We start from the raw sequence: 14,030 nt of genomic DNA, 5'->3' as shown, positions 1-14,030 counted from the left end.
CATAGGAGATTATTAAATACGAGAACAAACTGAGGGTTGCTGGTGGGGCATGGGGTGGGGGGATGGGCTAAACGGGGGAGGGGCATTAAGGAGGGCACTTGTTGTGATGAGCACTGGGTGTTATACGTAGGGGATGAATCACTGAATCTACTCCTGAAATCATTATTGCACTATATGCTAACTCAGATGTAAATTTGAAGCAATTATTAACTAATTAATTAGACTTAAAAAAATATCAGACAAACAAACAGGCAGAAATACACCCATAAATACAGGGAACAAATTGGTGGTTGCCAGAGGGTAAGCATGGGCAAAATGGGTGGGGGGGGGGGAGAGAGGGGTCCAGGCTTCGAGTTGTGCAACAAATCAGTCTCAAGGATGAAAAATACGACATCAGGAATATAGCCAATGACCGTAACCGTGTCATGCGGTGACAGGTGGTAGGTATACTTGTGAGCACTGGGTAACGTGTAGCCTTGTCGAAGTCACATGAAACGGGTGACAAAGGAGGAGTATAAGGAAACTGGAAGCAGATTTCTCCTCTCAGCTCAGAACTGGTGCCACAAAGAAACTTGGTTGGGGCACCTGGGTGGCTGAGTCGGTTAAGGGTCAGACTTCAGCTCAGGTCACGATCTCGCGATGGGTGCATGGGATCGAGCCCCGCGTGGGGCTCTGTGCTGACAGCCCAGAGCCTGCTTGGGATTCTCTCTCTGCCCCTCCCCGACTCACATGTGCACACGTTTTCACCTGAGCGCACGCTCTCTCTCCCTCTCTTAAAACAAATAAAGGTTAAGAACAAAAAATTTTTTTTTAAAGGTGAATATTCACATGTACGGACCGACTTGAAAAATTCTTTCAAACTTTAGAGGAAAAGAACAAAGAAACCAAAAACATGATGAAAGAAAAACATAGTCATGGAGGGCACCGAATGGCCATAACTGTACCTTTTTTTTTATTATTATGGTGCAAAGACAGTAGAAACTTAAAAAAAAAATCGTGCCACTTAAAATTAATTTAGGTAAACTCAGACGAGCATGAGAAACTTCTGGAATCAGAAACCATGAAGAAATATTCCTAAATATGAAATGCCAACAAATATAAAACATCAAGGTTATCAGATGAATATATTGGGTTAAATTGGTTGAAGTTTTGTTTTGCTCATGGACTTGAATATTTCCTGAAGCAAATCCTTAGGAATAGGATCACCAACAAATACAGATATTTACAAGATGCTGTTAGAAGCATGAGCCAACAAGGAAGAATCTGCAAAAGTAAACCTTCATACAGAAGAAAATTCTATAAAACCGTTATGTCGAGGTTTGATTTTGAATAGTGAACTAAGACATGACTTTTGTCTGTGTCTTTTTTTTTCCTTTTTTAACACTTAATACATGTTACTTGTATAATAACAAAATGTAATTAAAATTTTTTTTAATGTTTATTTATTTTTGAGACAGAAAGAGAGCATGAATGGGGGAGGGTCAGAGAGAGGGAGACATAGAATCTGAAACAGGCTCCAGGCTCTGAGCCATCAGCACGGAGCCCGACGCAGGGCTCGAACGCACGGACCGCGAGATCATAACCTGAGCCGAAGTCAGTCGCTTAACCGACTGAGCCACCCAGGCGCCCCACAAAATGTAATTTAATAAGCAGGTGTATGGAAGGTAATTGCAGCCAAACCATTACTGGGACTTTTCTGGAAAACCTCGTGCATGGTGAAAACAACTTGCTTAATTCTGAAGGGCTAAGTTAAAAGAGAGCTTGACTCCCAGCCAGACCCTCACAATCAATGAGCCTCATCATGGTGGCCAGCCTCCATCGACCCCCCATATCCCTGCCTCCTGGTATTCTTGCCGTGAGATAGCTCTCCTCCCACACTGTAAGAGGGTTGGTCTGTGAGACCAACCGAATACAGCAGAAGATAATGTATGTCACTTCTGAGATTAAGTTATAAAAGACAACTTCATCTTGGTTATTCTCTTTCTTTCAGGTCAGTTGCTCTGGGAGAAGTCAGCTGCCATGTCATGAGCAATCCTCTGGAGAGGCCCATGCAGCAAGGAATTAAAGGTCTGGCCAATGGGCATGTGAGCACACCATCTTGGGAGTGGTTCCTCCAGCCCCAGTCAAGCTTCATATGATGCACGTCCAGCTGACATCCTGACTGAAACCACATGAGGAACCTTGAGCCAGAACGACCCAGTTAGACCCACTTGGGTTCCAGACCCTCAGAAACGATGTGAGATAATAATAGTTTGTTGCTTTCAGCTGCTCAGTTTGGGAGTAATTTGATCCACAGCAATAGATAACCAATATACCCTTTCAACCTGGATCATGAGCTTTGAAACACCAGGAAGAGGTAAGATAACGGGAAGGGGGCAAAGGAGGATGAGGGGGATGTCTTCGAGAGGGAGCAGAGTTCTTGAGGACGTAATTATATCTTCAACCATCGCTCCCATGCCATGAAGTATGGGGACTCTTGACCTGTCTTCTCAAACTGGTGCGCTCCAAGGGAAATATGTCTGTGAGGTAGGAGAGTCTGGAATGGGGACACGTAACCCCTTTTTTTCTGGAATCACTTATTGGCAGTTGGCACCCCACTGGTGTATATGCAGTTGTGGGGTGTTGCACTTGGCAGAAAGAGGATGGAGACTCATGCCTGGCATTTCATACCAGAAGACCCTTAGAAGAAGTTCTTCCATCTTGGGTAAAGGTGGACTGAGTCAGGAAAGCCAGTCTAGGTGACCAAGGAGGGAGTCTCCCCCCTGACAGTCAGAGTGGCTGAGGGTCTGAAAGCTTGACCACCAGTCTTTGAAGGTCCACCCAGCCTGGGACTTTGGACAGACGTACTGTCAGGGTCATTGCCTACACCAAGGATGGCATCACAGCTGAATCCTACCTGGATTCCCCACACAGGTGGATCCAGACAAGTGAGCCAGACACTGAGGGAGGGACTGGTCAAACAGAGAAGGCTGGCCTCGCAGAGAGAGGAGAGATCCCTGTCACTTCCCACAAGGGGACCCTTGGAGCAGACAGGAGGGGCTGTTAGGAAGAAGGGAGAGGGCACCAATGGACAAGGCTGTCTTCTGCTTCCCGAGCCCCGGGCAGGGGGTCTGAACCAGACTGCAATAGAAAATACCAATATCTGAATGTGACAGAATGTTTTCTTGAAATGAAACTATTTAAAACTGGAAGTGGCTGGACATAGCTGATATTTATAAGACTGGGCTAACTTCATTTTTTCCACTGCTGAGCAGGAATCGGTTTTTGTTTTTTGTTTTTGGTTTTTTGGTTTTTTTTTAGAGAAAAGGAAGTACATTTAAAAATAAAGCAAACCTTTTGTTGGCACAGGGCTAGATGGAGACCATTCAATTAAAGCTATTAAATGAGCAGTGAGACCTGAGGCATATATCCGACTTCCTCTTGAATGTTAAGTTGGTCAAGTTCCCTATGTGGGCACGCTGCATTCTTCCAAGAACTTCCGCAATTATAAATGCAGATTAAAAAAAAAATTGTTTAGAGTCTCTTGCCCCTTGTGAATACCATTCCTTCTCCGACTCTACACCAACTGTCCAACGGAAACTTTTGTGATGGTGTGGGAACGTCTTGTGTCTGCCCTGTCCAATATGGCAACCGCTCACCGCACGTCCCTACTCATGCTGATGCCAAACAAGGGACTGACTTTAAAATTGTATTTTTTAAAAGATTCTGTTAAAGTTTTTATTTATTTATTTGAGAGAGAGAGAGAGAAGGATAGGGACAGAGACAGAGTGAGAGAGAGAGAATCCCAAGCAAGCTCCACACTGGCACAGAATCCAACATGGGGCTTGATTTCACGAATGTGAGATCATGACCTAAGCCAAAATCAAGAGTCGTATTAGCATAACCGACTAAGCCACCCAGCTGCCCCTAAAACTGTATTTTCACTAATATAAATGTACACAGCCAGATGTGGTTAGTGCTACCATATTGGACAGAGCAGTGAGAAAGGGAGTCAGACATATTTCTTTCTACTGAACTTTTGGAAATCTGGTTTCCGACATCTGGGGAGCATCTTTGTTGGTTTGCAATCTCGGATTCCGCAGAGACAGGGACACATTGGCTCAAGAGTTCTGACGCTTCCATACCACCCACCAAATTCTTCCCGATGTGTCCTCAGAATCAAATTAAGGAGAGCATTCACAGTAATGTTTACAGGGGGAAAATCTGAGGACAGACTGGATTCCGACAACATTGAGAAATTACTTAGGTCATTTCAAAGAGGGATTCAGGGACTAAAACCAAGAGCTCTTAACTCTGTGACCAAATACTGAAGCTTTCCATTGGATGTAATCGTTACTCAACCAACAGGGCTGTGGTTTCCTGAGGAGATAGAAGATAAAAAAGAAACAAATTACTAAAATTGCACGCTGCCATATTTACAGATAAAATAATGTGCTCTCTATATTTGCTTTAGATAATGGAGTGAGGCGTGGACAGAGGAAATAAGATTGGTTGATAATTGTTGAAGCCTTGTGATGGGTTCATAGCTTCCCTTAGATTAGTCTCTCTCATTTGACATGTGTGTACTTTTTTTAATTAAAAAAGTTAAGAGCTTTAAACAAAATGGGAAAGTGCCTCTATTATGATATCAAGTAGAAGGGGAAAAAGAGGGGTGTCTGGTTGGCTCAGATGGTGAGGGTGCAACTCTTGATCTCAGGGTTGTGAGTTCAAGCCTCATGTGGGGTGTGGAGCCTACTAAAACAAACAAACAAACAAACAAACAAACAAACTACTAAGAAAAAGAAAAGAAGGGTAATATGCAAGCCACAGAAGTCTAAGCACACAATAAAATGAGGAATTTACACAAATGAAAGGAAATATGCAACATAATGTAGTGGTTAGGATCCAGATGGCTGAGTTCAAATCCTGGCTAGAACACTGACCTCATTTCGGGAATTTTTTTTAGCTTTGCTCAATCTCCATCTCCTTATCTATGGAATGAGGATCATTCTGGAATGTCCCTCTTAAAATTGCAGTGAAGACTGAGTGAACCTATTTATGAAACACTTGGCCAGCATCTGGCATGAAAGTCCTATCCCTTATATCTGGGACATGGATTTATAAGTGACCCTGTATCGTGGCCTTTGGGACATGTGTTAGGAAAGCATCTTCTAGAAGCTTCCTCGGGCCCGGTGGGGAGGAGGTGGGGCAGGTGGAGCGGGGTCTTGTGTCTGTGTTAGTCCTGACCCAAAAGCCTTCCACGCTGATGGATAGACCTTCTTCTTTTTATTTATTTATTTTTAAGTTTTTTAATTAATTTATTTTTTGAGAGAGAGCACAAGTTGGGGAGGGGCAGAGAGAGAGGGAGAGAGAGAATCCCAAGCTCGAACTCACGAACCGTGAGATCACGACCTGAGCCGAAATCAAGAGTCGGACGCTTAACTCGGACTGTTTAAGTGAACTCTACACCCAACATGGCGGGGTTGAACTCATGACCCCGAGATCAAGAGCCACATGCTCTACCAATGGAGCCAGCCAGGCGCCCCTGACAGACTTTCTTTGCAGGAGCTGTTACACACTTTGCCCTTTCCATTAGATTTGCATCTTTTAAACAACATGTATCCTTCCGCTGGCCCTGCTAGTCATGAATCCCCTCCAAGTGGCAGTGATATTTATGAAATTACATTTTGCTTCTTTCAGTAACATGAAAATCTTGCCTTATCCATTCCCTATACCCTTTGCATTGGGAGATAGACTTGTAAATCCATAAAGTTCTAGTCTCTATTTTTGCTCAGGAATAATGACACTGTCTCTGTTATCTGTTCTGGACTGTTGCACCGAGACTGTTTTCCATTTTCTCCTCAAGTATCCGTGGCAGTAAGTCGACTGAAACTACACTAAACCAGAGGGCTGGGAGGGAGAATATTGGCTTGTATGGTTGGAAAGTCCAAGCAATAGGGTTAGCTTCAGGCACGGTTAAATCCAGGTGCTGTAATGTTTGAAGGTGTTTCTCTCTCTCTCCATCATCAGGCTCAGCTTTCTCCTACGTTGACCTAATTCTCAGTCTCCTTAAAGCAAGGTGTCATCCAGCAGCTCCAAACATATAATTGGTCACCTTACCTCTCTAACAGAGAAAGAAAGAACACGTCACTGCCAGCCATTTGAGCAAAGTGCCAGTGACAACTCTCATTGGTCCAGATAGGGTCGTGGGGCCACCTCTGAATCAATCGTTGAAATTCTGGTGACTTTTTTTGGTGCTAAAAGATGGGATGAAACCTCTTTGGCCACACAGACCATGAGAAAAAGACGGATGGTTTCCCTTCCAAGATAAAGAGGCTGTTGAAAGAAGACAGTAAGTGGATGCCGAACAGACCAAAGCAACAGGTGTCCGCTCCACATCCCAGAACAACCTTTTTTCGATGCCCTTTGATGCCATTGGGATATCTCCTGCCAAACGCATTCTTCTCTAACTTTATGGCCAGTGGTCCTGTGTTCGCCTCTTGCCCAGGAAGTGAAATCTTCTTCAACACCATTGACATCACCAGCTGCTCGCTTCCCGTGTCCTCTTCTTTGTCTTCCAAAGTCCCAGCCATCCGCTGAGTGAAAAGATAGAATACCACCTGTATCCCCGCCCCTCCAGCCATCCGTCGGAGTCCGTTCGGAACTGCAAACCTTCCCGAGACGTGGTTCAGAGTTCCTTTGGCCACACCGTTCCTCTACACGTGCATCAGAGGGAGTCCTGCCTGCACGTTCTGTGCAAATATTCCATCCTGGCCCGTACTTGTGCTCCAGAAACATATGCCCCCGCCGGCGTGCTGCACCTGGTCTCAGAAGGGAACCTGCTTATTCTGGGAATGCACAAGTTTGTTTGTTTTTCACCCGGCCATGTCTGCTTCTCTGATATGTGTAATCCTACAGTACCTGGCAGGGTGCTGAGGACACGCCATATATTCAAGGATTCATGCCCTGTTTTCCTTCTTGCCCTATCCAAGGGCCCTCAAAAAAAAACAAAACCCAAATAGACCAAACAAAATAAACTAAGCTGAATTTGGAATCAGGAAAGAGATCCTGGGACTTCATCTGTAATGTATTTTTCAAGCGAGGCGGTGGGGTATGTGACTGCTTATTGTATTATCGACGAGTCTTCTGAAATGTTTCATACATTTAAAAGTTTGCAGGTTGCAACTCAAGCTGACCAACTGAAAAGCTAACCCGATCGTGTCACAACCCGCGTGGCTCCCCACAGCCCACAGGAGGACAACAGACGTTGTTGGCATGTGAGGTCCAAGATGTGGTCCCGTCTTCCTTTTCCTTATCTATTAAGGATTGAATGTTTGTGTCCCGACCCCACTCCGCCACCAAAAATGTTACTATGTTGAAGCTCTAAGTCCTAATGAGATTTTTTTTTTAACGTTTCTTTATTCTTGAGAGAGAGAGAGAGAGAGAAAACGAGCAGGGGAAGGACAGAGACAGAGGGAGACACAGAATCTGAAGCAGGCTCCAGGCTCCGAGCTGTCAGCACAGAGCCCAACGTGGGGCTCGAACTCAAGAGCCCTGAGATCATGACCTGAGCCAAAGTTGGATGCTTAGCCAACTGAACCACCCGGGCACCCCAAGGAGATTGTTTTTGAAGGTGAAAGTGATGAGGATTTTTGAGGTGATGGTGGGGTTTGTGGGGTCTGGAGCCGACGGCCAAAAAAGAATTCTTGAAGACGTCTTTGGTGCAAAAAAAGTGATTTTATTAAAGCATGGAGACAGGACCCGTGGGCAGGAAGAGCTGTCCCAGACCCTGTGGAGAGAAGGGTTATACATTTGGGAATTGGGGGAGGTCAAGTCCAAGGGAAGTTTCCAGTGAGATTTTCATATGCTAAAGACTCACAGGATCCTGGAGGCCTGGCTATGGTCAAGCTAAGGTAGAGTGTTAGCATTAAGACCACAGGGAGTTCCTGGAGAAACGTTTTACTCTGCCGGCCTCAAGTATTTGTCAATGGGCTGCAGGTTATAAGGACATTTAATTTTACCTGCCATTTCCTTCTGCCTTTGTTCCCACATCACTATGGAGGGTGATGTTGAGGCTCCAGGAAACTGAGTCTACAGTTTTCTGGAGATGAGGCTATTGATAAGACTGGCTTTTTCTTGCGATTTACTAAGACGTTTGTAAACTGATGAGGACCCATGTCCCGCAGGGCTGTGATCCCTATCAATTAACCATGTGATTTCCCTTTTCCTTTGTCCTTATAGCACACACATCCCACTTGGGGGTCGGGGGGTGTTTCCGGGCTGTCAGCTTGCCTTATGCTCCCTCATCAATACGGTTAAATGGGGTCAGTCAAATGGAGTCCCCGTGATGGGATTCGTGTCCCTGTGAGAAGATGAAGGGACACCAAAGCGGGGACAGTGAGAAGGTGGCTGTCTGCAAGACAGGGGGGGAAGCTCTCACCAGACCCTGAATCTGCAGGCACCTTGATCTTAGACTTCCCAGCCTCCTGTGGGAAGTAAGTATCTATTGTTTAAACACGCAGTCCATGGGGCGCCTGGGTGGCGCAGTCGGTTAAGCGTCCGACTTCAGCCAGGTCACGATCTCGCGGTCCGTGAGTTCGAGCCCCGTGTCGGGCTCTGGGCTGATGGTTCAGAGCCTGGAGCCTGTTTCCGATTCTGTGTCTCCCTCTCTCTCTGCCCCTCCCCCGTTCATGCTCTGTCTCTCTCTGTCCCAAAAATAAATAAACGTTGAAAAAAAAAATTAAAAAAATAAATAAATAAATAAACACGCAGTCCAAGGTATTTGAGTAGAACATCCCTAGCCGACAAAGACCCTCTCCCCACCCTCAGCTGTGGCTTCAGGCATCTTGAATCGTTCCCAGTTCCCTGCCTGAATGGATGGGCTATGTTCTCTCTCAACTGGGTGTTTCGGAGTCTGCCTTCTCTCCCTTTTCCCACATAGATACCTCCTATTTACTCATTGCATTTGTTTGAGGAGGCTAACACAGAGGTCCCAGAATGCAGTAGCTTAAAAAGCATTAAGTTTCTCAGATGGCTGGCTGGCTCAGTTGGTAGAGCACACAACTCTTGATTGCAGGGCTGTGAGTTCAAGCCGCACATTGGGCATGGAGCCTACTTAAAATTTAAAAAATATACACATCTTAGGGGCGCCTGGGTGGCTCAGTTGGTCAAGCAGCCGACTTCAGCTCAGGTCATGATCTCATGGTTCCTGAGTTCAAGCCCCACATCAGGCTCTGTGCTGACAGCTCAGAGCTTGGAGCCTACTTTGGCTTCGGTCTCTCTCTCTCTCTCTCTCTCTCCCTGCCCCTCCCCCACTTGTGCTCTGTCTCTCAAAGGTGAATGAATGTCAAAAAATTTTTTTAATATTTTAATTTGGAAAAAAAGAATATAACTTTCTTTTTGCTCCAGTAGTGGTTCGGAGATAAGCTTGTCCAGGTGAGCGGGAAGCTCTGTTCCTAGTGGTCATTCAGAGACCCAGTTTCCTTCCAGTCATTGCTCTGCCCGCCTCCAGGCCCTCTCGGTCCCCTGCATGATTGAAGCTGGGTCCCCTCCCCAGGCCGATTCCACCTGCAGGAAGAAGGCACACATGGATGCTCTGAAGTCCAGACTCAGAAGTGGCCCCTGCCATTTCCACTCATTTGATTGGTGATAACTAGTCACATGATCACAGCTAACTGCCAGGGATGCTGGGAAATGTAGTCCTTAGGTAAGCAGCCATGTGCCTGCCTAGAGTTTTCCTGTAATGGAAAAATGAATTTCCACAAGCAATTGAAGTTCAGACCTGGACTCCTGAATGGCCTGCTCCGTCCTGACCTCCCTGTCTAAGTCAGAGGTCCCTCTTGCAAACACCTAGGGCTTTACATAGCAAATATTTCCATAGTGCCTACCTCTCCCCTTCGTCCGTTTCCCTGACTAGATTATGAGCATGTTGTGTGAGGCTGTCTGCAAACTCAATGCCTTGCACTTTCCGGACATTTTGAGTAAAAGTATGGAGGACGGGCTACTTAATTTGCAGGGCCCAGTACAAAATGGAAGCGTGGGGCCCCTTGTCCAAAAGCGGCTAAGAATTGTGTTTTTTTGAGATTTACTTATTTATTTTTGAAAGAGAGAGAGAAAGCCCAAGTAGAGGAGGGGCAGAGAGAGAGGATCCCAAGCAAGGTCCGCACTGATTTTCCAGAGCCCGATGTGGGGCCCAAACCCACAAACCTCCAGATCATGACCTGAGCCGAAGTCGGGCGCTTAGCCGCCTGAGCCACCCAGATGCCCCAAAAGTGACTAGGAACTCTAAGATGACAGAAGAGTGATTACACCAGATGCAGCGACCTTCCGGAGGCAGGTCCCTGTGCACCTGCACAAATCGTGTCCCCGTGTCACCGGCCCTGAAGGCCTGAACAAATAACTCAATTGCATCAAATAGCCTGCACCCTCGCCCAGAAGAAAAGCCACATGTGTGTTGTGCAACCTCAAGCGGTGAGTCTGGAGATGAGTCGGATCATGCTTGTGAGCATCTAGAAAGTCCTCCTTTGCCATCCAGACAGGCTAAGCTTAATAGAGGCCACGGGGATGGTGAGGGAATTTCCCAGGTTCCACTACCTTGTCCCCTGGAAGGCGGGGACACGGCGTCCTGCCTTCCCCTCCCCTGTGGGATCTCCTTGCAGGAAGTCAATGCTGCAGAAGTGGTCACCGTGGCAGTTTTCAAACAGCCTCAGAGACTTCCGGGGGCCGGGGGAGACTCTGAAGTCATCGGCGAGCAGTTCTCCAGGATCTGTGCAAACACCTCCAGCAATGGAGAACCTCCTACCTCCCCGGCCAGCTCCTTCTGTTTTTGACAGCTCTGCGGATGGAGTTCTTCCTAGAGTTGAGCCAAAACCTCCTTCCTCGTGACTGCCCGCACCCCCCCTGCTGGCTCAGAGCCACGCCAGAATCGTAATACCAGCCCTGTGCCCTTGGGCGTCTAGAGGGCTCCCACGTTCACCTGAAGGTAGAGGTTGTCAACCAGCAGCACGGAGACGGGATGTGGGCCACAGATGTACTGCGTTTGGCCCAGGCAAGGTTAATGATGATGATGATTATTATTATTATTTTGGTTGTTGCCAACGCTGAAAAATCTGGAGGGTTCATACAAAATGTAGAACCGAAGCCTCTAAAACTTGAAAGTTCTGGCAAGACTGGGCTCATAATCGCACAATGCTACTTGCCACTAAGATGCTAAAGAACGGATATGGACTGGGCCACTGTCACTGTCCATCACAGCCTGCGGCTTTGGTTACATGACACCCATGCCTGTGTAGGTGACTTACCGTCAGAGACCTTATATAAGGATGTTAATGTGCCCCTCCCCGCCATGGAAGTAGCCCATGGGCTATAAACCCAGGTTTTTAAATTGGTTCCAGGAAAGGTTATTTAAAGACGTATGCTCCTTTCCCACCCCCCACCCCCATTTATTTTCTTCTTCCTGCTCATAATGGAGAAGTGATGGCTGGTGTTCCAGCAACTACTTCCTGACCATGAGGCAACCCTGAGGATGGGGGCAACGTATAGGAATGTTGAAACAAACAGATGGCAAGATGTTGGTTCAAGCCACATCAGCTCTACCTGCCTCCAAACTAAATAAGTAGAAACGCAAACATATCTTGTGGAAGCCACTCTTTGGTAGTGGTTATTAGCAACTACAGGCAGTTCCCATCTGCTGTATATATTTTTTTGTTATTGCCTTTTCTTAAGTTTTTATTGTGGAAAACTTTCAACATATACAAACATAGACTAATATCCACATGCAAAATTTAATGGAGATCCCTTACCTCACATCACATCCCAAAATTAACTCAAAATAGATCATACACCTGAATATACAAACTAAAACTATAAAACCCTTAGAAGAAAACATGCGAGAAAGTCTTCACGAAGTTGGCTCAGGCCATGATTTCTTAGATATCACACAAAAAACCATAAGCAATAGGAGGAAAAATAAATTACATGTCATTGGAATTTAAAACTTTTGTCCTTCAAACACCTTCCAGAAAGTGAAAAGACAATCCGCAAAATGGGGGTGAATATTGGCAAATCATTTGCCTGGTAAGGGACTTGCAACCCGGAATATATACAGAAGTATCACGACTCAATTAAAAGTATGTTTTAAAGGGCCATTTAAAAAATGTGCAAAGTGGGGCACCTTAATGGCTCAGCTGGTTAAGCGTCTGACTTCGGCTCAGGTCATGATCTCACGGTTCGTGAGTTCGAGCCCCGCGTCGGGCTTTCTGCTGTCAGTGCACAGCCTGCTTGGGGTCTTCTCTCTCTCTCTCTCTCTCTCTCTCAAATAGATATTTTTTTAAATGTGAGAAAGACTTGAGTGGACATTTCCCCAAGGAAAATAGACAAATGGCCAATACGCACACGAAAAGATGCTCAACATCATTAGCCCTCAGGGAAATGCAAGTTTCAACCACAAGAAGATATCACTTCACACCCACTAGGATGGCTAGAATCAGAAATAACAAGAGTTGGCAAGGGTGTGGAGAAATTGGAACCCTTGTACCCTGCCGGTGGGAATGAAAAATGGTGCAGCTGCTGTGGGAACCAGTTTGGCAGGTCCTCAAAAAGCTATACATAGAATTACCATATGATTCAGCAATTCCACTGCTAGGTATATACCTAAAAAATCTGGAAGCAGGGGCTCAAACAGATACTCTTATACCAAGTTCACAGCAGCATTATTTACCAAATAGCCAAAAGGCGAAAACAACCCAAGGGTCCGTCCACGGAGGACTGGATAAAAAAAACAGGATCCATCCACACAATGGAATGACACCCACAATAAGAACGAAGCACCGATACGAGCCACAATGTGGATGAACCTGGAACACATGATGCTATAAGTGAAAGAAGCCAGTCATGAAAGATCACACCCGGTATAATTGCGTCTTTATGTGACGTGTCCAGAATAGGCAAATCGGTGGGGACAGAACAGAGATTACTTGTTGCTGGGGTTCAGACAGAGTACGAATGGGGAGTAAGTGACTGCTGATGCGGACAGGGTTTCTTTGGGGGTTGATAAAAACATTCTAAATTTGGGGCGCCTGGGTGGCTCAGTCGGTTGGGCGGCCGACTTCGGCTCAGGTCATGACCTCGCGGTCCGTGAGTTCGAGCCCCGCGTCGGGCTCTGTGCTGAGAGCTCAGAGCCTGGAGCTTGTTTCGGATTCTGTGTCTCCCTCTCTCTGACCCTCCCCCATTCATGCTCTCTCTATCTCAAAAATAAATAAACGTTAAAAAAAATTAAAAAAAAGAATTCTAAATTTAACTGGTGGTGATGGTGACTCAAATCTGTAAATAGACTAAAATTCATCGGATTGTATGAATATGACGGTATGTAAATCATATGTCAATAAATCTGTCTTTAGGGGCGCCTGGCTAGCTCAGTGGATAGAGCAGGTGAGTCTTAAGCTCGGGGTCGTGAGTTCGAGCCCCAGGTTTGGTGTATAGAGATTACTTAAAAAATAAAATCTTTTAAACAAAATCTGTTTTTTAAAATTAGACTGGTAAAAAGAACTCTCATTCACCTGCTCCAACTTCAACAATTGTTAACTTGAGGCCAGTTTCTTTTCATCTATACCACCACCCCCTCCCCCCGGCCCAGGGCTCTCCCCTCCTCATGTTATGTTGAAGCAGATTGCAGACACCGGTAATGCAGAATTGAAAACAGAAAAGTCCTGTGGTGCGGTTACCAGCTGCGTGGTTCGTGGCCGTGTGATGCCCACACTGGGTTCTCCAGCCTTGTTGGACACATCGAATGGTACAATACCGTGGGGGTGAATCCCTTTCTGCTTAAACTTTGCTGCAGCTAAGAACCTCGACTATTGAATCCAGAGTTGACACTGACCTTTAGCGCATCCTTATCCACAGAAGGAGTTCTGGTGGAGCTGTGGGGTATCTGAAAACCAGTGTTAGAAAATCTCTCATCCTTAATGAAAACCTCCTGGAAGGCTCAGAAGCCTTCTGGAGACCATGCGTGAATTAAATCTGTTCTAGGTGAAGAAGGATTGCAGGAGGAGGTA

The 14,030-nt window shown here is 46.0% G+C and overlaps 1 non-coding gene across 1 annotated transcript; it reads left to right on the top strand.

Annotated features, from left to right (window-relative positions):
• The first annotated feature begins 4,244 nt into the window (after nucleotides 1–4,244).
• LOC123604735 lies at nucleotides 4,245–4,375 on the top strand. The gene has a single exon (XR_006715467.1). It is a non-coding gene; the product is annotated as a small nucleolar RNA SNORA25 (small nucleolar RNA).
• The last annotated feature ends 9,655 nt before the right edge of the window (nucleotides 4,376–14,030 follow it).

The sequence above is a fragment of the Leopardus geoffroyi genome, chromosome E1 (assembly GCF_018350155.1).
Source record: "Leopardus geoffroyi isolate Oge1 chromosome E1, O.geoffroyi_Oge1_pat1.0, whole genome shotgun sequence".
In the NCBI taxonomy this organism is placed as follows: Eukaryota; Metazoa; Chordata; class Mammalia; order Carnivora; family Felidae; genus Leopardus; species Leopardus geoffroyi.
The sequence above is the reverse complement of the archived record's forward strand: the minus strand, read 5'-3'. Positions and strand labels throughout refer to the sequence as shown.